Genomic DNA, 23727 nt, shown 5'->3' with positions numbered 1-23727 from the left:
ATCGAAGCATTAAATGACTTTATAACAAGATGGGTTCATTTTTCAATGTAAGAAATTATTTTAATATAAAATATGTATCTATTAGCTACACAAAGTGACATGAATTTCCCTGCAAAGTCTGGAGAGGCTTGCTTTATTTCAGTGTGGCTTTGAACTCAACAATATCTAGGGTATTGCTAAATTCCCCCACTTCTCCCATTCTCATTGTATTGCAACATGAGTCTCATGATATTTAGCCTCTTGGAAAAATTCGCTGTGTTCTGCTTTGAAAGAAACAGCTTAGGACACTGAGTTTTCATTTACATGATTTTAAGTAAAAGCTACATTCATTTTTTTATCACCAGAGATTTACTTAAAATTTGTAGTAGTCGGATCCTTTAAAAACCAAACGATAAACAGGGAAAAAATAACCAATCTCCATTAAAAAAAAAAAAAACAAACCAACAAAAAAATCCATGAAGTTCTCTATAGTACAAGAATAATGAGGATCCACATCATCCAGTTATTTTCAATTTCAGACAAGTACATTTATTTTAAAACTATAGTGTCTTCCTAGGTTTCATCTTGCTTGTCACAGCCAATTAGTCAAGGAAAATGATACACAAGGGCAGTGCATCATGAAAATTCAAACAGTGGCTATAACAGTATATATAACAGTATAACAGAAACACAAAAATATAGAGATATCAATTATTCCTTCTCACAGCTTCATACACTCATACAATCTTCCCTCTTGGTAGATATCTGAGCTGTACTGAGCAATGGCTAGATGTACAATACAGCAGCCTGCAGCAGGAAGTGAAGAAGAACTTGGTCAGATGAAAAAGCAAAGGAAAGTAAGGTAGAGGGAGCACAGTGCTCAGTGACATTCTTGCCTTAGAGCTTCAGGCCAAAAGATCATGACCAAACACATAGGTATGTCCTAGGTTATCTGAGAATACATTTTAATGTCAGCCATGGACAAACACTTTTTTTTTTAGCGTATATCTCGTATATCTTACGACAGAAGAGACGGCCCAGAATCCTCAAGGGTCAAATCAGCAGAGGAGGTGATTCAGGAGGGCACTGGTACAGATGTTCAAATTTTACTGCCTACTTCAGTCCTCTCCAAGCTTCCCCATCATGACTGCTTCTTAAAAATATTTATCCTGCATGGCAAAAAGCTTGCACTGATGAAACACCAGCTGAAGGTATCAGCTCTAACTTTGCAGAACACATCAACACAGTGGGCTTCATGTCTGCTCTCTGAACAGACCTAATGACCAACATCCAGGCAGTCTGACTGGTAGGTGGCCCAAGTATCTTGAGGAACACCATTTGTGTTATATCCTATTCAAGAGGAATCAAATCAACAAATAAAATAAGTAATGGTCCCTCAAGAGAATGTCTGGTAGTGGTTGGACAGGGGGAAAGTGACTGCTCTACCTGTACGTGATTTGGGCTCTCTATTGCATCAGCGGTGTTTTTTAGACATTTCTTACCCTTTTTGAAATTAGTACAACCAGAACAACGAACCAGAACTGAACAGTCAGACCTGAAAGCCTATGCCTAGACTTCTGAAACGCTTTTCAGATTTGTAAAGACCAGCCCTGCTGAATCCATCTCCAGACATGGCATAAACACTGTAAATTGCTAGCTACCACCCTGTGACAGAAGCATTCATCATATCATCACTTTGCAGCAATTCCAAAAGTCTTTGGCACTGAAATGGCAGACACAACCTTAATTGACCCTGGCCCAACCTCTTCCACCTCTGACAGCACCAGAAATGAAATAGTTTTTGATTGGTGCACTGTCTGACTTGCAAACTTGAAGCAGGAATTCTGTTCCTCTGCTAAGTCAGAGGGCACTGTGCACCCAGCCCGGGTCCTCCAGCAGTCAGGAAGCTGGTATAGTGGCAAGGACCTCTGAAGAGGAGATGCTGGCTATTCACTTGCTCACCCTCTCCTTGGAGGATAACTAATCCCCTCTCCCTGTTAGCTACGTGTTTGAGCTGTGTCACAAAACATTGACAAACCTCTCCAGGATGGGCCATATCAATGAGAGAGCACTGCTACAAGATGGAATATTTCAGGTTCTCCCAAAACCCATGTCAAAAGTTTATACTGCCCAAATCAAAAGGCTTGTGTTGCTCCCTACCTTAGGTTAAGACCTCTCCTACTTCTCAGTCATATTAAGACCAATTCTCATTCAAGCATCCTCAAATACCGACTACAACCCAGACACCAGAGGGTAGCTTCAAGAGAGAATATGCTGCAGTTCTTGGGCAGTTCTGAGAACTTTACATCTATTAGTCTACAGCTAATAGATGTCTACAGCTGTCCCCAGAAACACATAAATCTGCCACTGATTGCATTGCTGCCAGCAGGGTGTCACTGATGGACAAACAGAAATTTGGCCACAGACATCCTGTCTTTCTCCCTCCCCTTGCACCATTCTATAGCAGGATATGTAGGATAGTTCCCACTTATTACAGGATACTGTCTGAGGCTGCTAGTGAATGTTTTTAATAATAGGAATAAGGAAAAGAAATTAAAATAAAAGCAGTCTAAACAAAAGAGTTGCTTGATATTGTATGTCAAACCAAGGGAGAGAAACTTAAAGAAGTTAAATCCAGAATCACTTCTGCTGTTCTTTTTCAGGCCTACCACTCTCAAAGGTATACAACATACAGCACTGCAGAATATTTAGACTAAAACTAAAAAATATAGCCTTACAGACCTGCAAAACATGGACCCATGCATTTCTCCATGTTTTTTAGACTGAGATTAAACCTTCAGTCTTACTTAAATAAACAAAGAAGCAAATATTTAACATTTTTCTTTTGCGACAACAGCCTCAGAAATATAGATGGATCAGTGGTGGTGAATGGTGTGGCTGTTGAGCCCAGTTCTCCCAGCGTCTTGGAGATTGGGACACCCTTGAATGGGCACTGTTGCATGTGGACAAAATCCCAATACTGCCACAACAATTGCAGGTAATGTAGTTCAAACCAACATGTCTCCACAGCTGAGAAAAACAGCTTATTGCCAAGGATTTACGTAACAGGTGTAAACAGCCGAGGAAATACTCTGGCAAGCCTACAGACTCAGCCCAAAATCCATCACCAAGACAATAAAAACAAAGAAAATAAATAGGGGGGAAAAATCCAGCAATTCTACAAACACACTGACTGCAATGTTAAACAAATATCCCAAATTACTTTGTGAATTGCCAAGTCCTGTACTACTAGGTTTCCTCCTGCACAGTGTCAGTACTGCGACCTCAGGTCTGGTTAGGATCACTGCTGTGAAAAATAAAACTTGTGGGATAGGCCACACAGTTTCTTTGAACAATACATCATCTTTGTACTGGTTTGAACAGCATCAAAAGTGCATAAAGAATTTAACAGGGAAATTTCTGCCTCTCTCAAAAGTCAATGACGAAAATTTCACTTGTGTCAGCACCATCAGGTTTTAACCATGACCTTGCGTTACGCTCGTTAAAATGTTAAAAATATGGATCTTGGATAAAGCAAGCAATACATGCATCAACAAGACAAAAACCATCCCCAGTTTAGGAAAACTTTCCTTTGGAAATGGCAATATTTGTACATTGAAATGATGCTGTCCTCTATTCCCAACACTGACTTCGTACCAGTCATTGGAGTTTTCTACGTATCAGTGACCACAGTGGTAACGGGGAGGCAAAACCATCTCCACAAGCACTTTGTTTTTAAACCTTTTCCAAACTGAATGGAGAGGAAAAGTTTTATCCAGAGCTATAATATGATTTTGTTAAGCGTTGACACCGAGTTTAATGACCAGAAAAACTTTTCTACTTCCACTGAATTCTTTTTCTTTCCTTTTGTTTTACAGCCTGCTGAAACACTGATAGTCCACATCTGGTTAGCGTCTGGCTCAAGACAGACACCAAATAGAAAAGCCCATGTTTGGGATGAAAGAGGCAGGCATACACTGCACAGGGCAGAAGCGCCATTTAATGCTTTTCTGCACAGCAGCGGTGGGGTCTGTGTGGGGGATAGGACTGGGGAGGGGAAGTGTGCTGCAATTTTGGGGACAGTGTTCTGCTCTCTGAACCCCAAACAGTTCAAATTTAGTTTTCTTGATCCTTCTTTTCTCTCAACAGAGACTGTGTCTAATAAAAGCAATGAAATACACAGTAAAGACCCAGCTGTTTCAAATGCTTCCAACAGCAAACGCATAATGTTTATATAGGGAAAGCATGAAACGATTTCTGCAGGGATAGGTTCATCATACAGAACAGCCCAGAAGATCCCTCAGTGCCACAAACCAGGGATGGCAGAAAACCAGTGGTACTATGTAGACAGGGCACTGGCAAAAAATGGAAATAACCATTATATAGGCATGCTATTACAGAGGGACATCCAGCAATGGTGAATACACCCATGGAAAAAATAAACAGAAGTCAACAGAGGCTACAAATGAGGACAGAAATTATGCTTTGCATTAAAACCAGTGAGAAAAGCAGTATTAAGTGGTATTTCAGAAATATTCGTTTCTCCTACATTATCAACACAAGCTCCTTAAGCATCACTATGATGAGTTTACTTGTTGCAACAACAGATGAATAATTACTTAATGCTGTAATGGATTGTATTCAATCTCTTTGAAATGTGATGAGTCTAACAGCAACCTGGCATGTAGAAAAAGCATAAAAAAATCCAACATAATTAGCCTTATTGACAGAATAAAGCATCAGAAACAAAGGCAACCTCCTCCTTAAACATGGACACAAATTACCCCCTGAACACAAGCACCTGCTATCCATCTGAAGGGGGGAAAAAAGCTATTTTAGAGACTGTTCCTGTAAGAAAAGGATGTAAAACTGAAAAAAACTGAGACGAAAAAAAAAACCAAAGAAGCTGAAGCAAGCCCCAGAGAGGCAGACGAGCAGAGGGAGCATGGCATGACTAAGCACTGGGCTCACCTACCCCACCCCCTCAAGCAGCATTTTGTTTTCCATTTAAATAAGACCTATTTTGTGGCTTCTGTCCCATCCCTTCCCCCCACCCCCATAAGTGCAGCAATAGAGGATTCTGCATATTCTTTGTTGACATACACATGCAGGGCAGAGGTACAGATATACAACTCACACCATCATTTGCTTATCCTCATTAGTACAGCCTGCTTCGCCTTGAAATTTTGCTCAACTATTTGAGTCCAAGAAAAAAAATTAAATTATTTGGTAACTGCAGAAAAGATGCTCAGCAATTTGAAAATGACAATCAATTGAAAATGTTTCATAGCCATTATGCTAATGATGTTAGTGTCAGGGGGAACCTTCAATGTCGGAAATGTAGGCCCTGCATTAAAGAACCAAATGCAGCTAAATAATTCCTAATGTTCTTAGAAATGGTACTCATGATTTTAACACTTCTACTGAAACCATTTTCCCCTAGGATGTGATTACAGGCACTTGAGGAACAAATATGTGGTCTTAAGACATAACATTTCAAACCTGTCTACTGCTTTACAATGAAACATGTTGTACTGTATTCACTATTTTCCATTGTACCTGCTTACTGTGATCCTGTTAACATCACCTTCTTCACAAAGAAACAGACAATAAAATGAATTGCAAGAACAAAAAAATCCTGTTACAAAAGAAGTGCATTTGTAAGAAAATTCAATATTCTGCCCATGAAGACAAGAACTGGGTCAGAGTTTCTACCAAAGCTATACTTGTCAAAGCTATGTTACAAATATACAGCTATAAAATGAATTAGGCAATCAAAAGAGACAAGATCTAAACTTTGTTATCCTTGTTTCACTCTACAGTAGAGAGAATAATGAAGGACGAGATAGATGCTATTGAATAAGGGACGCGTCATCTTCTCCCACATTATTCTTCATCATGACATACCACGAGCAGAGATTAAATAGAAGCCCAGATAAGTTCAAATGATACAGCTATCAAACTCAGGTGCTTCTAATAAGCCCTTCACATAGGCACTTGGACTATTAAAAAGAGGTAATGCAAAGACCTGTGAAATGGATGAGAGAAGAGAGACAAAGAAAAGGAGCTAATCTGAATCTCTCAACAGGAAACCACCGGGAAATGGGAACAAAAAGGAAGAGGCAACACTGTGTTTAATTTTTTCTTCTCCTGGTCAGCAATGCACGCAAGAATAGATTTATCTCTCCTTTATACCTATGTAAATGATAAGGTACTCCACAGAAGACCATAAAGTTACATCAGTATCCATGAAAGAGGATTTTAAGTGGTCTTAGATTACTTCAGATCATCCAAATTACGTTTTTGCCAAAATGGACAGTGCTTTACTCCACAGGGGTGGAGAAAACTTGGCTTTAACAACACTCCTTTCCAGTCATGATCCAGGAGGCCTCCACACAATGAAGCAGGAGGAGAGCTGGACGATCACCCTATTGGTGCCTTCCCTGACATACCCTCCAAGGATAACCCTTACTACACATCTGAGAACTCACCATGATGCAGATGATGCCCAACCTTTCCCAAAGACACAAATCCACCGGGAAGCAGTCTTCATTACAGCAAGGGTTGCTGCCTGTGGATCCATGTGTCCTTTTAAAGGGGATGGTGTAGGAGCCCACCCAGGGCCATTGTTCTTCCTGTCCCAGTCACTCTTCATTACTGCTCCCAGTCACAGGCAGCAAAATAAGAGGATGCCTCTGAGATCCTGAACACCAGCAGAAAATTAACATCAGCCTGGTGTTTAACAGCAACCCTAATTGTAATTACAGCATATGGTTCTTTTTCTGTGAGATGGGATTTCTTTAGGAAAGAGATTATATAGCATTGTGTTTGTTAAAGAACGACCAGTCATATAAACAATAGAATAATATAATCAAGCAGTAAAGCTAATAGTGCCTCCTAGTCACAGATCTGAAGTTTAATGACTCAAACCTGGCAGCACACTGGGAGACTTGAAAAGAAGAGGCTTTCCTAGCTATTAGGAGATGGCAAATAAGCATACACAGGCATGATCCTTTCAAAGGCAAGAGAAGAATCTGTGGCTTAGTTGGTAAACGCACAAATTTTAGACCTATGGCTACATGATGACCTTCTCCGTAGAATCATTTTATCAAGGAGACTGTATTAAAGGCACCTCTATCTGTGCCACCCAGAAAATTTATAGAAGCATGAAACAGAGAGCTGAGTTAGTTAGAAGTACTCCACTATGACTCCTGGACTAAAATGAAACTTCTTAGTTTATTGTAGTCATCCTAAGACATATAAGCTCTATCAAATAGTCGTCATTACACAGGAATAAAAGCAGTTATGCAAAGAATTATGTTTCTAACCATCCTGCTGTAATTATTCAAGTGGGACTAGCAAAATTTCCCTATATCAACAATTTCCCTATATGAAAATTTCCTACTGCCTCTGGTAACAAATTTCAGGAATTGAAAAAATACAAATTCAGTTAATTTCCAGGCAAATTAACTTTTTAGCAGAGGGGCCCAAGTGCTAAAATGTCTGCCATTTTTGTATTGCTCTTCCATGATAAGTATATCATATATATATACACACTGTATCTTATATATAGGGTACCAAAAGCCACTTATGCAACAAACTTTTACCTGCACTTGCTGGGAGCCAAAGCAGGTTAAGCTCATGGGGCACCTTGCTTGTCCTTGGGATTCAATAACACTACTGTCATAAGCTGAGCTGCTCCACAGTGACATGACAGGAACTTATTTGCAGTCCTATGACACATAGTCGGTCCACAATGCCTTGCTTCACCTGTGGCTCCATTTAAACTCTTCTATTTGTAGGTGCCACGCTTTAACTTGAGGTGCAGCAAGTCCATCACGTGCGGGGCCATCTGACAGGGAGTCTTTGTGCTTTCTGCATGTAGGAGGAAGACGTGGTAGGACATGCTACTAATAGTCTCACAGAATTAAAGAATCATTTAGGTCTCAATGCATGTCACCACAGCTGATGCACTTATAGTCTCCCACGGCAGCTCAAAACCTGTGCATTTTACAGCATGAAAAAAGAGATGTGAGGAGGGTTTCTGGCTCTCCCATGCCAGTGACGTAGCTTGGGGTTTGCAGGGCTGCATTAGATGCTTCCTGCTCCCTGTCCAAAGCCACAGCAGTCTTACTGACAGTGTGCAATGACAGGAGACAACTACAGGGACAGGAATCCCTAGAAACATTCAAGGTCAGGCCGGATGGGGCTGTGAGCACCCTGACCTAGCCTCACTGCAGGTGGGGTGGGACTAGATGACTTTTAAAGATCCCTTCTAACTCTAACTATTCTATGGAAGCCAGGGAGGATCTGCAGCTCCCATCAAGGGGGGCACACCACAGCATGCCATACCATGCCATCGTCACTGATACTCACCCCAAATGGCCTGACAGCTTCAGGGAAGGGCAGCTGTGGTCTTGGGGAAAATCAGACCACAGTTCACAAAGCCAACAGCAGCATGGGATGCCCATTTTGATCCTACTTGTTCATATCCTGGTACTTTCTTACCAAATTTCTCTGTCCAGTGCACTTGAGGACAGGCAAAGGCAGACATTACTGGGGGAGAGGAGGAAGTAAAATTTATAGCATATTTAGCTCTTCTTGGCTTCTAACTATCCTTTATGCATAATGGCAGTATCTGCTGTAAAGAACTGCACATGGAACCAACCATCACATCACATTCACCTCAGCCATAGATTTTGCAGGTCCAAGTCTCCTGTTGCTAGGTTGAAACCATTCAAATCCCCCAATACCAAGGGACTCAGTGACAATTTACAGTGAAAAGCACAATCATATCTTAGAGAGAGGAATCAATCTGAAGCATTGCAAGGACAAGAAATGCATCTCAGCACATGTGTGAAACAAATTCTTGTGCTTCATCACCAAGTGAGAAGAGGTTTGGTGGGCTCCTACAGGCAGGACTTGGCTCGCAGCCAGCTGGGCATGGCACCACACCTCTGTGCCATGCCTTGGGCCACCAAAGTGGTTTACACTGCCTCAGTGTTTCCCAGTCAGCAGGGAAGGAGTGTGTGCAGGGAAAGAGGAGCTACAAACTCACCTTTGTGGACCAGGAAGATGTAATGTTTGGCTCAATATGGGGCATGATTTGTTTCCTTTCCATAAAGCAGATCTCTGCTTTCAACCACCAGCGAAACACTAATAAGCAAAATACGGCATCTATAAATACCTGGTAGCAGTATCAGCCCTTCTGTGGATATAGCCCTGAGGGAAGGTGGCTAAGGGTCACTCTTAGCCCAAAAAATCAACTGGCAATCAACTGGCATCACAGTCAGGCAGCTGCTGAAGCCAGAGGGCCAGACTCAGCCTGTCTGCTCCCACTTCATTGCATCTTGCATCCCCTTCACTCAGAGATGATGCAGGAGCCACCAGCTATCCCCTTGGCACCAGAGGAGCTGATCTCAGGAGGCTGAATCCCACCATGTGGCTGCTTGTGCCAGGAAGCTCAAGAGCTGATTTAGGTATGTGTGCACAGACCCCAGCACAGCCCACACATGAAGGATCAGGAATTTGGGCTGTGTGTGTTACCTGGCAGCTTCCAGTTGCTGAAGACAGCAGGTCTTCAGCAACTAGACTTGCTGTCCACCTCAGGACACATGGGATGGTAAGGTAAGGACTGGGATTTCAGGAGTCCTGGGATTCTGGCACAAGAACCTTACCTTTGCCTTCACCACCCAAGCTCAGAGCCAACACAGTGGGAGGAACAACTACAGGGAAGACAGAGCAAAGCCCACACCCAAATAGCTGCCAACAGGGACTTTGCAACAAAAAGACTCAATACATTAAAATTGCTAAGAAAACACACCTGTAACCCCTAGCATTCACGAAATCAGAGATGAGTAATTGTATAAACTACTAGTTACAGAGCCATAGCAGAAACTCACTAATGCAGTTAGAAAATTTCTATTCTTGGTCTGAATTTGGATGCTCCTCTCTTGTGCACATAGAGATTCCTTGGTTAAGAAAGTTAAATAAAATCCATTTCCTTATATAGCAGAAACAATTTAGGCTACAAGCATCCCATGCCAAAAGGATTTTCAGCCTAAAAATTACATTATAATGACAATTCAGACATTAATTCTTTGTTTAAGCCTAGCAGATTGAGCAATTCTTAAAACACAATTCTTTTAATAAAAACAATAATGAAAAATAAATCCACATATTTATAGAAAAGAATTATGGAACTGTCTCTCTTTAGGAGGAAGAAAAAGAGTTGAACAGACTTTTCTGAGAACTTGCAGTATCTTGTAGTTTGTGTTGCATGTTTCTACTATTTTTAAGATAATCCTAGAGAATAGTGGAGACTTTTTCCCTACTACTGTGCATGGTTCAGAAAAGTCTAAATACAGATACACTTTGGTATATGAAAGCCCACTTAGAAAAAGAAACAAACAAGAGCTAGACAGTAAATTTTCTAGAGATGCAGCTGAGTGTGGAAGGTTATACTTTCTAAAATACCAGGAAACAGAGTTACAGTGATGTTCTTCTACGGGATGTACCTACTTAAGTTCAAGTGTCAGTAAACCAAGGGAGCAAACATCCTAATTAATCTGGAGGCCACAGTCTCCACCCATTACCCACTGACTAGAGCTCTTTTTGTCCTTAACATCGATATCACTGATGAAGAGTAACAGGCTGATGAGCAAAGGCTGACCTGGCAGAGCTGGGGCACAGCAACCTGAAGAGGTGCTCTTTCTTTCTACAACACCTTTATCCAAAAAACATAAGCTCCTTCCAGAAGCAACTCCTGCAGACTGTTTTAAGGAGGAGGAATCATAAAGACACTGAAAGGCTAAACCAGTTGCTCACATTTTACACTGACCAAGGAGCAATCTGAACCCTCATGGTATCTCTTCTAGTCAGTCTACTTGCTGGCTTACTCAGTAAGCCAGGACTCTCACAGATATTGATTTGTATATGTGCATCAATAATAGCTCAACTGTGCACAAATGTAAAAAAAAAAAAATTATAATCAAATTAACCATGAGCACAGGACTAGCATCTCCACACAGCCAAATGCATCCTGCATTTAATTCTGGGCACTGGAAAGTAATTTTTAAACAGGTCTGCTAAAGATGTGGAATCCACACATAGAGTTCCTGTGATAATCCTGACCCAATGCATACTCAAACCTCTACAGCTCCATGCCATCACCACCAGTGCCTGTGGTTCTAAACTGCAGTGCCAGTCCTGTCAATGTCTTGGATGGCCAGAGAAAAAAGCTGTTAAAATGGGACCTTTTTATTTGACAGAGTAGCAGTGTGGAAGCGAACACTGGGAATACTTACACACACTGGTAGAGAAAGACTGAGCCAGCTCACCTGACAGAGCCACGTCGGACTGTGGAATTTATCTCTAGATATGCACATTCATATGTGGAGCCAAGGTCCACGATGACCACATGGCATAGACAAAGGTACTGTCTTCTGGCACACCATCATAGTGGTCACAAAAGGTGCAGAAGAATCCCTTGTTTGCAGACTTGCTTAGCAACCTTTTTCTGGCAGGGATCAACTACACAGCACCATGCTCTGCAGCGAAGTTTCTCCAGTTGCCCCTGTTTAGCACACGGTTTTCCCACATTTTTTGGTATTTTTTGTGCCCAGGGGCATGAATGGAAAAGGCAGTAAAAAGAAGATGTTGTCCATGCTTTACATCAGAAGAGACATAAAGCTAGTATTGTGGTATTCAAGAAATTCACCCTAAAATCTCTTCCTAATGGTTTTAAAAGGCTGCAAATCCATAGCAGGAGAGAAGGAGCCCTAGAGGACAAAGCAGGTGAAAGCACTGTTACACGCTAGCATCTGCCCACACAAGGGTGGAGAAAAATGGCTGGCATGCTAAAACCCTCCATGTCTGCCTGGCAATCACACAGGCAATCACTTCTTTATCGCTGAGTATAAAAGTGGTGTAGTAGGCCCAGGAAATCATCCACAGAACATGAAGTTAAACCACCAGTACTAGCCAGCAACACAAGATGATGAACAGAGCTCAGACTAAATAGAAACAGAGTGCAGCTCCACAATCTTCTGTAATGCTTGAGGAAGGCACATGAGAATTTCAGAGGTAATTTAGGGGGGGATTAAAATTATTTTTAGCAATTTTCATTAAAAAAAACATGGAGTTAAAAATTAGGTGAGAGAGTTCAAACCCAACTCTGTAGTCTTACCACAGTGTATGTTAAATATACAATTAAAAAATCCAGCTAGATCATTACCCCTAATAGCATCTGTGAGTTTCTAAAACTGACATTTCTGTCGACATCTGAATTGGTCACTGGAGGTGGTAAATAAGATGATTTGCCACAGATGTGAGGAACCAAATCCCAGAGCTGTGCAGAGAACAAATGAGAGCTCTGTTTGAGCCACAGCAGAGGCTTCTCTCCTCCCTGTTTGAGGCCAAACGCACCCACAAACAGCTGCAATAAAGCCATCGCATCAGTTACGGCCCTACCACTGCCGGGGAACTGCACAAAGTTGCATTTACTTGTTAAAAATGATTGATTTTAGCTGCCCTCCATATCCACGCTCCACACAATTCCCCTGCACGCTATACCATCTGCTTAATTCTCCCAGGTTGGCTGTGGCATACCGTGACATCCAAAAATCAATCAGAACCACTCGAAACGTCAGCAACCGAGGAAGAGCGGCTGCACGTCTGATCTCACCACTTGTTTTGCAGAGTACTCTTGCTGCCTGCCCAGCTAGTGTGGAGACAGTACATTTCTCCCCTTTCCAACAATGTGATCTTATCTCAGGCAGCTGGCCTGCACTCTGCACTTTCATTTTTATTGTGTGGGTTCTCAAACCCTGATGCAAATAGTCTGCTGAACATCCTCCCTCCACGGCATGTAGAGGCTTTTTTTTCCCTCTTCAGCCTCCTTCCACACGGCGCGCTCCAGCGTCAGGCTGGCTCCGGCCAGCTCCCATTGTTCACATTGTTATTTTCATGTCAAGGGCGTGAGAGGAATTTTTTTTTTTTTTTTTCTGCCAGAACAACCATTTAAAGCCTAGGCCTTGAAAATACACTTACCACTTGCAGGAAAACAGTTACTGGATTCTCTGCAAGGCCAAAGGTGAGGGACAGAGCCACGTAGTTAAAAAAAGTGAATGCTGATACAAATGAAAAACTGAACCAAAGAAGGAAGCCATTTGCAGAAGAAAACGAAAACACCAAAAGTTTAATTTGTTCTGCAGTGGCCTACATAAAGGGTGAACTGCCACAGCAGATTAGACGAGTGGTCCACTGGGGCTGCCGTGCCAGCACCGCTGTAGCTATCTCTAAAAGCGCGAGAGAAATGATGCGTGTGACCTGGAGTGACAAAAGGGAAGAGGTAAGGAGCCAGTTAATTGTGCAAGGCTGTGCACGAGCTCTTTCCCAACACCTGCTTGGGAGCCATACCATCACTTATTCCTGCAGGTACTGTGATAACAAATGCTGCATTGTGCTGCAAAATTGCCAGTCTTTCAATGGGGAGTCCACAGCGTCTATTTCAAGTGCATCCACCTCTTGCAACTGCAGGCTGCAGCAGCTGACAAGGTGTTGGGAAAGGAATTATATCCTTTGATCAGCTCTACATTTACTATACTAACTTTACATTAAGGAGTGTAAAGGGGCTTCACTCAAGAAGAGAACCAGGAAGGAAATGAAAATGTTTCACTATTCCCTTCACAGGTTTTGGGGTTTTAAAAATATTTTTAGATATGATCTCCTTCACAGTTCAGAAAGCCTCAGGCCGGTCTCCTGTAACCTTGCTTTAAAATCTCTTGCACACTGATCCTGCCTCCTCCTGTGACTGCTTTTATCACATCTTTTCCGACTGCTGCCACTGAAGAGATGGCAACCTTTCACATGATATTTCTGCCTGCCCTCAATTCTATGCCATGTAGGTTTACACCTTCTAGTTGAATTTTAATCCCCTCTTTAATATAACTGAGTATCCTAGCAACTCCAATGGCTATTGTGGTGTCCCTAAATACCCCCACCAGGTTACTCAGAAGAAACTGTAAGTGTTTGAAAGAAGGAAACCTATTAGAATTCATGGAAATCCCTCAAAATTGGTAGGGTTTTAGCTAATATGGACTCTCCTACTTCTCTCTGTACCTTGTGTTCTTCATGCTCAGAGAACCAGTTCCCAGTTTACTTTCTACTCCCTCTTAAAAATCCTTCAAATGCTTACAATGCTCTTGGTTCAAGTAGCAGCTTCTCCTAATTATGAGTTCCCTCTTAACTTTTGTATGGTCTGAGTTGCTGCCAGCCACCATTTGTTTATTCTGTGGCTTCATAGCATGCCCCTTGTTCGGAATAGCAGATACCTGCACTTCCAAATCTTACCTCATCAGTTCAGGATAGGTTCCTTGCCTAGTAGCTCTGTAGTTGCTTTCAAAGTTTTTATCAAAGAGGTACACTAAAAAGGTCTTGAAAGATAGAGGCACTTGGCCAGGAACTGGTTCTTCAGGACCCTACACTGGCCTTTCATCTCTCTAATTATGCTCTAAATGACTCAGCAAGCAGTCAATAACAGGCACTACAACAACAACAACTTCCCCTCATCACAAACAGGTAGTTATAACTGGCTAAAATACAACAGTTATTCAAAAAGCTGTCTGGTCCTTTAAAGAAACCAAGAAGTCTATTTCTTACTCAGGATATCACCCTCCATCTGAAGAAGCGTGCTGAGACCCCTGTGGACTTCAGTAGGATTCAGGTGAAGCCCATAATTCATTATTTTTGTAAGTCCACACTACTTGTTCAAAAGGCCTTACATGTTTACTGGTATCTTTTAGTCCTGATAATTTTTTGAACTTCAGGTTCTCAGGAGGCTTTAAATTTCCCCCCTTAGATACTCCAGTTCAAGAAACACAGATAAGAAAAAAAATTGTTTACAAAAGTCATGTCTCCTTTCCTGTGCCAAGTAGCTACTGATATGGTACTTGTAATTGTAGCTCATTTTGAGCAACCCCAGGTTTCAATCATGCTCTTCTGCATATTTCTAGCCAGATGCTATCATGTCACTACGGATGGTCATGGGAACTCAAACTATTGACCCTTCTCACCTCTGTTAGCAACACATGCATCTAAACTACTCATCCCTTTCTAAAACAGAAGCTTTTTGCCTGCTCTTCCCCCCACCACACCCAGCAAACCTTCCTCTTCGCTCATGTTGCATACATCCCCACACGTGTTTTCTGGATGGCAGCTTAGGGAATTATGGCAAAGGTACAAGGGCTGGCAGCAGAAATCAACACTAGCTCTGACAGGGTACAATGAGTAGATGGGTCCCAACTGTGCCACTTCAGACAAACACTCAGCCTTTATTTCATCCTTCCAGGGCTCAGCCCTTCCAGATGGGAGGGAAAGGAATGCAAGGTACCTTCTCACTAGCACAGGGCTGGGAAGCTGAGTTTGGCATGACTGTTGGGTAATCCAGGTGTGAGGCAGACAACAACTGCTCCTTCCTCAGAGGAGCTGCTCACCATCAGTGTGCAGCCACTGCTATTGCTACAGTCTTGTCTCTCAGGAAAGCTTCTGGGGCAATCCTGTCCTCTCACCCTGCAAAGAGCAGATGGAAATTATGCCATTTGCCCCCAGAAACATGTGCACAAGTGTGTGCAGGAGTCCATCGTGGGGCTACCAATGCTCTCTCCTAAAACCTTCTCACGTGCTGGGGAGAGGATGACCAAGAGACTATTGGACAGGAGCAGTAGGTCTTGGCAAATTGCTTTGCTACTGGCCTGTTATTAAAAATGAGATCAGCAACTTATATGGAAAATTGAATTTCTCAAATTTTGAAGAATTTATCAGATGTGGGAAGGGATCAGGTCATCTCCCTCAAGTAAGTATGTGCAACACAGTGTTTGAGTGAGATGTACTGAGACAGCTAAGGAGGCACCTCACTTTAAACAAAGACCGTAACCACATAGTTTGTTTCTATAGTCATTAGCCTTCTAAGCACTAATACTTTTGTCTTGGGCTTTGATTAGTAAACCATTGCTTTATTTTACTGCTAGGCCTGCCCAGCTTTATGGAACAAGATTAATTACTTTAGAAAAACAATAAGGGAAGAAAGATACAGTGCTGAACAATATGCAAACCAGAAGAATACTGCAGGAGCTTGGGGGGCAGGAATATAGAAGGGCAGGTGGAGCAGGATGCTTACCCTCTGCTGTAAGAATACAAATCTCATCTAACCTGTGCCTCCTCTCCACATCCTTCCAAAGCAGCTACTGGGGTACAAGCACAGAGCTCACAAGGAACATTTCCACACCCCTTCCTTCACAGCACTTGCCATGGAACTAGCAGAAGCAAGCCAGGACATCAGTTCACTTCCAAATCTTAAAGAGGAATAGATACATTTTGGTAGGCATCAAACAAGCTGTCCTTCTGCACTTTGTCTCAGTGACACATTTCTCTGATGGAAGGGTGTCAGGGACAGCTCTTCACCACACCCTGAACATGTCCAGAGGAGGTGCAGGACTTTCCCACTCTACTCTGTTTTAATGAACTTTGCTGCTTCTTTTAGCCTCTGCTCTTTTGTGCTCATAAAATTCAGTTATGGCCACTACTGAAGTGTTAGTAATTACTTAACAGTAATTAGCCATGCTAGAAACAGGTATAGGTCCACAAAGAGTACACTCATTTTTCTTCCTTTTGGACATTTTGGACACTCACTGAGTAAGAGTTATTTCTCAATAAAGCTGGAGCAAATCTTTCCTGCACTTTAACTCATCCCTGAATTTTGAGCATGCAATTGATAAAATTGGAAGGAAAAAACACCAAAAGAAAACAAAGAGAAAAATAGCTGAAAGGAATAAAAATAAACAGAAAAGAGCACTGGATTACATTTTCAAAACTGCTACTAAATACTCTTTGGATTTGTCAGCCCTCTAAAATAACTTGGACTAAAAAATTTGCATTCTTTTTATTCCACTGAGGAATTGTGCCCTTGACTACCCTCTTATGCATTTGTTTGGGATTTTTTTTTTTGGTGAGGATTACATGAAGAATTAGACAAATTTATGAATTACCTAGAGAACACAATCATTTACTCACAAGCAATATAAAGAATACACGCAGTTAATCTGATACATTCACAGCTGACCTATTCCTGTCTAACCAGTTCTTGGGAGACCTAATTGGCAAGGGTTCCCTAATGAGCTAGAAAGAGAAAAGACTGAGGGTAGAGTGGGGAGCACCACCCCATACTTCAGAGGCAACCATTCTGTATCCTTGGAGGACTGGGTTTCTGACTCTCAAAAGACACATGACTGTTAAGAAAAGTGAAGAATGAGAGTGGACCTGACCTGCCAGATTAGGCATTTCCCATGGGAAGCCAACAAATTCCCTGCAGAGGATTTGTGATTTCTCCCTGTCCCCTCAGGTAGCACAGTGCTACCAGAGGCACAGTCATGCCTCTCACTAATTTTCTTCTGCTCTGATACAGACTTGCATTCTCTGTGTTTTACTAGCTGCAGAGGACAAAGCATGTTTTGTGCCAAATAATGACTTGATTTGAAAGGGTTAAGTTTAACAGATGCCAATATAATTCTTTAAAATCCCATCCAATCCTTAATTGCTGGTAACAAAGACTATTTGCAGCACACAGAGTTGCCGGGAATACTCTTCTGCTTCAGTGTTGCTGGCAAGGAAAAGGCTCGTTGACAAATGCTCATTTTTCTGTGGCACACTTTGCACACCCTGCTTTGGCTGATGCTGCCAGGGTGGTAATACTGAGAGGGGTACACAAAACGCCTAAAGGTAGCCTAAAGGTAGCACAGAAGGCTACCTAATCTAACTCTAAAAATAACAAGACCACGGCCAGAACAACCACGTCCAGACACTCCAGCCCCATGGCACTGTGGGCTCAGGAAGGCATCTAAGCAAAGTGCTTAGTCCCACCTTTCACTGACCAGTTGCTAGTTAGGAGGGAGCTATGGAAATGGAGGGAGAAGGGTGAAGAAATGAAGGGAGGTATAATAAGGAGGTAGATCAGGTGGCTGGGGCTGTCTGGAAGCACCAACTGAGCAGTCCTGCCCTTGATTCCTGCAGCTTGGGCAGGGCAATGCAACACACCAGACCTGTTGCTCAGACGATATCATACTCATCAAACTTGCTATGCTATCATGAGGAGCAAAGGGAGGCAGCTGACTTCTCTGACTAGCAGGGCAACATCCAGGATGGGCAGAGTGAGTGTGCCACAGCAACAGTGCCCATCCAAGGCACCTTTCTCAAGCCCCTGTCTTCTGTGCCCCTATTACATACAAGGGCTGCTGGCCACTGAACACCTTATCATTCTCACCTTCCCATATTTTTTTGGCTGAAATGAGACATCTTACCCAAATAGCAACAGGAAGTGTTAAGCAACATAATCTCCCCACAGAATAAAGCAGCAAGTGAAAAAAACAAAAAGCAAAAAAAAACGAAAAAAACCACCCAAAAAAACCTAACAAAAAACCCAAAAAACCAAAAAAACAACAAAAAACCAAAATCAATTGTTTGGCAGCATTCATTCCTTGCAAAAATCTCCTCTCATTGAGGAAGTTTCCTGAGAAACACAGGAGTCACCACCTTTCATTTGTCATCACCACTGTCCTTCAGTCCTGGTGCCACATACCCTAGCCCATACACACAGACACTTCTTTTTGGAGCAATGGAGTGCCAAGAGGCCACTCTATACTTGGAGCCTTTGGAAATGAGCATTAGTCACCTTTCTGTCCCCTGGACAATACTGTACCCTCTTACATGCTTTTTCTTGCCCTTCCCTGCTCATAATCCTCATGCCTTCACTTTCCCCTCCCACAGCTCACCAAAGAGCACCCCTGCCCCATGTGAAGGGTTCCTGTGTCCCATTACTGACCACAGGATCCTCCTAATCCTCTGTACTCGGTTTTGAGACCACTACAGATGCAATGCAGATTGAGGCCTCCCAAGGCATCAGACTAAAGACATCCTGTGACTTTCAGCTAACCTTCCACTGAGCAGCACTGTAATACTCACTTACAGACACTGTAAGTGCAGAAGCACTTCTTAATAGCAATAAAAATAATGTTCTTTTCACTCTGCTGAAAACATGGAAGATTTCCAGAAGCAAGTCAGGCAGTCAGCCTCCCCTCAACACCCACTCCTGCAGGCGTGCGTAGGGAAGAAGTTCACTTTCTGACATGGAAGCCTGTCATTCCTCCAACCTCTCTCTCTTCTCTGATGCCCACATACAAACTCTTACACTTTGTTCCTGGATACCTTTCCTCCCTCAGAGATTGGCTGAGCCACACAAGCAGATCACAGGCCTCTGTATTCAAGGTGCAGCTCAAAATGTAAAAAGAACATCTTCTTATAAGGCCATGGTAACACACTAGGGTCTGGCTCAGTGAAAGAACATATCTACCACCCTCTCCACACCATCATAAATTAACTTAAAGTGATAAAATTATTCATTCAGACTTTACTACCTCCTCTGATGAAGACTGCGTTGGCCAATTATTTCAAGGAATGCCACATTACAGATGGGAACTCATTCACTGAATTGTTTTATAGGCCAGTGTTCATCAATTTTGCATAGGCTGCTTTGTTTTTAGAGCTATTTTCTAATCCTAACTCATATCACAGACACACATCTCTGCTTGGATTAATTAAGATCTCAGAGAGAACCTTCTGCTCCATTACCCTCCGTTACTGATTTATAAAAGAGGCCATGAAGCAATGTTCTTAATGATAATGAAGAGGATATTTTATCCCTTAATTCCGTTCCTGTGCTTGAAATGCAGAGAGATGTAGATATTTCAGGGAATAAGGAGAAAATCTTTACTAGTTGCATGGCATCCTTCACTGGCAGATGCAATACTTAATTTTTCTCTCCATAACAAGCATTTTGGTTAGTGATCCTTCACCCTATTAAACAGTGAAGAAGACAGAGACCACCACCACCCTACACTAAGGGGACAGACCAGAAGGAACTCATTTTTAACAATAATGATATGAAACAGCTCAACAGGACCTCAAAAGCAGTAAAGGTCATAGGAAACTTAGGCCAGTCCCAACACATGGAGACAGGATGATTATGGAATTCCTGAGAGTAAGGACAAGAGGAGTGTGGAAAGCACTACGGAAAGACAATAGGCTAAGTGAGCTCTCCTGCAGGCACCAACCAACTGAGATGCTTAGCCTCCTCAGATGAGAGAAACCACCTAGGTTTATTTTGTACAACCAAAGTAAAACTGTCCACATCAGCTGTGAGCCACAGACCAAAAAATTCAACAAGGTGGGTAGTGTAATATCGAGGATTTGCCCCTACCAAGCCCCCCACTGTTTGATGGGACAGAAATCCAGCCCCCAGCAGGAGAAAGCACGAATGGGAAGGTGAAAAAGCTGAGTTACAGCAACAGAAGTGGATTTCTGAAGTGGTCTAAACAGGCACAGGTCTGGCTCTCAGGAGTTTGACTTTATTTGAGCAGTAATCCAAAACAATCTTATTCCCACCATGAATTTCCTATAAACAGAAAGCAGCAGTGATATTGCTAAAAATGACAGCTTCACTGCACCACAGAGGGAATCCCAGGAAGCTCCTCTCACAGGCAGTCACTGCTCTGCAAGTGCAGAAGAGCTGCAGACCTTGGGGGGGGTCTGTATTTCCATGGGATGAGACCTTGGTAGAGATACACTTTTCCCCCAGGGTGTCCTTCATTGCCTGCTTCTCTGCACCTCCCAGCATCCGCCCACAACTACCTTCACTTAGAAAATTAGACTATCAAAAAAGGTTATCTTCATTTTAAATGGTTTACCTAATCTCACCTAACCCCAATTTTAACTATGTTGTTTTTGTAAAGCTGAAGGCAATTGGCAAAACAAAATTGTTTGTCTTTTACCTATCTGCAACCTCATCACACACAAAATACACTGTCAAAAGCAGGTCTGCTTCTTTCCAAAACCAGCAAGCAAGGTGGGTAGCCCACAGAACCTACGGGAAAATTTACCTGGACTTATTTCTGTAGCATCAAGGCACCTCTCTCTGCATTTTATACTAATTGGGCAGAAATATAAACCAGAATTGATTTCCTGTATATCACACAAAAAATTTAACAGAACAGACAAACCCTGACTCCTTCAGAACCTATAAGAGACATCAGAGAGGTTTATGGGCCGTGTAGGTAGTCGTGTGCACCATCAGGCATATTGAAACTAGATCCCACTTGCTAGTTTGTACCAGCCTGCTAAAAAGGATGTTTATCTCAGAGTGAAAACTGATATTCGGCATTTTTGAGAGATTTTTAACAAGAGATTGTGTACCATGACTCAGTTAATGTCCTTGTTTTCAGTCTCAAGAATAAGAGTTTTTATGATTTTTGGATTAAATACTTTTGGTGTACAGAGAAAATTATTCTGTTCTGCTACTTTTTTTTTTTTGTATTTTTTCTTTATACCAACTTAATTTTGGTAAGTCATACTAAGAGAGGCACAAACTAAAGCATACAGCACTTACTAGCTATAAAACAAGAAAGATATAATCCGTGCTGTCTAGCATTTCTCCACCAAACTGAAGGCCAATTTTACTCTTGCTGAAGCCCTAATCCCATCTGAATTCTTCAAAAGAGAGGCAGAGTTCCTCTGTCTTGTACCACACTGAAGACATACATATTCACAAGTAATTTGATAAACAAATTATTTTGCAGTTAAGATGAGTTTGACAGATACAAATGGAATCACACTTTTTTTGTCTGATTGGGTCAAAATAGTATTCCATCTTGGCCACTAAAAGAAAGTAAAAGGAGAAAATAAATGCTTGCATTTTACAGAGTACTGCCTGAAGGCCATCTTTCCTTCCCACCAGTGCCAAGATGCAAAGCTCTGATTCTGAAGATGTTCAGAGCCAGACAGGAGCTTTCCCTCAGACACAGCTAATGAGAGCACCACTCTGCTACAGGGCTGGCAAAAGATGATGGCCTTTATTCTACAGGACTGTTTCATTGACACTGATGGCTGTGACTTCTGCAGCTGAGTAAAGACAACAAAGATATGTACTTGTAGAATACTGCTGGCATTAATCTGCTCCCATACACTATTATTTCTTATCTACCCTGTGTCTCTGCATCTTAGCCAGAACCTCACAGTTCCCAACAGCCAGGCCTTTCATCTGAGGCTAAGAGCAGTAACTTGTAAGAAAGCTGTTGAGTAAGCAGGGGTCTCACAGCAAGAATACCTGCAGGAAGTACCTGCAATATAAATATGCACACACATGCTAACAGGTAGATGGTGAATCAGCTCACACCCCGTGAATCTTGTACAGCCCATGTGAAGAATCACACAGCAAACACTGAACTCTCTAATCTGTGCATGGAAGTCTTTTTCCAGCTTAAGGGGAATGCCTGGGCAATATGAGGTGAGAGCTGATCCTGCATCAGTGCGTCAAGCCTTTCAAGGACAAGAAAGGCAAAACCAGAACAACACATTGGAGAAACCACTTAAAGGGATCAGACACTGCATCTCAGTGACAGATCTATGAGCCAAACAGCAAATCAGACCCCACCCTGGCTACAGATTTCCACAGACCTAAGAACTGCCCAGCTCCCTGGGCACAATAATCCCAGGGAAAGAACTGCATCTACCTTTTCCAGATTGGCTGTAATGATGGCAATTTCTCACATACACTCTGCCATGATAGCTCAAAAGCCATGCAGCAGAGCAAGCAGAGCTGAAAACACTCTTCCTGGCTTTATTACTACATTGTAAACAATCACCTTCGCTTCCATTATATTCCTACCCAGACACTCAGAATGTTTTTTCGTTGCATTATTTTAAGAGGAGAAACGTACACGATCTATTTTCCATTAAGCTCTTTACATATGTGTTTTCCAGACATTTCTGATGATCACCATTCAGATCTTCCTTCCTAAAGACAAGGTGATTTAAAAAAAAAAAAAAGCCATTTACTCCCTCCACATTTACCTCCACATTTCTAAAGCTGACAGTTTTTTCTTCAGGATTGATTGGGGGTGAGGGGGGGTAGGGAAGTTATTTGTTTGTTTTAAAATGATAATAGGCAGACTTGGAGAATAGAGAGAATGAAATCTCAGAGGGCTCCAGCAGTCTTTAAAAAATTCCCCAGAAGCAGTTTAATACTGCTAAAGGTTGATTCATGCAATAAATGATGCATCAGAGGCATATAATTTTTACTGATACAGCAAGAGTTCAGTCTACATATATGTATGTCCTCATGCATATTCACAGCCTGCAATACAACTTAAAGCTGAGACAAACTGCAAAAAGGCTTTTTCATTCTCTAACATGAAACATATGTTAAGAGCATGCTCTCTTTATAAATTTCAGCATAAACTTGGAGGACATTAATTTAGATACCAACACGAATTATGACATAAATTTAAGAAGATATCTCTCTTTGAATCTTTAAAACTTGTGCTTTAAGTGGCTGCATTCCAGCAAAGACAAAACGGGTAGCAGAGTCTAAATTCTAAGGCCAAAAGCTTAAAAGTATTTAGTAATTTTAGATGCTCCCTCTGAGATGTTTTGGGTCTGCCAAAACTGTAACAAAATAAAAGCTCATAATTTTGTAAATGTCAACTTCTCTCCAAATTCAGATGCAAAAGCTTAGGTCTCTAGCCCTATATTTGGTTACATTCAAGTTTAACTACTGACAGTTTCAGCACATAGTAATAATCCGTACTCCTTCATGAGATCCTGATTCCAGCAGTCAATATAGTTAAGCACTTTAACGTATGC

General features: G+C 42.0%; 1 protein-coding gene across 2 annotated transcripts in view; it reads right to left on the bottom strand.

Moving 5' to 3' along the window:
- PDE10A (phosphodiesterase 10A) overlaps positions 1-23727 on the bottom strand; it is a 343772-nt gene that overhangs the window by 199388 nt on the left and 120657 nt on the right. The window lies entirely within an intron of this gene.

The sequence above is a fragment of the Agelaius phoeniceus genome, chromosome 3, assembly GCF_051311805.1.
Source record: "Agelaius phoeniceus isolate bAgePho1 chromosome 3, bAgePho1.hap1, whole genome shotgun sequence".
Taxonomy (NCBI): domain Eukaryota; kingdom Metazoa; phylum Chordata; class Aves; order Passeriformes; family Icteridae; genus Agelaius; species Agelaius phoeniceus.
Note: the sequence above shows the minus strand (reverse complement) of the source record. Positions and strands in the feature narration are given on the sequence as shown.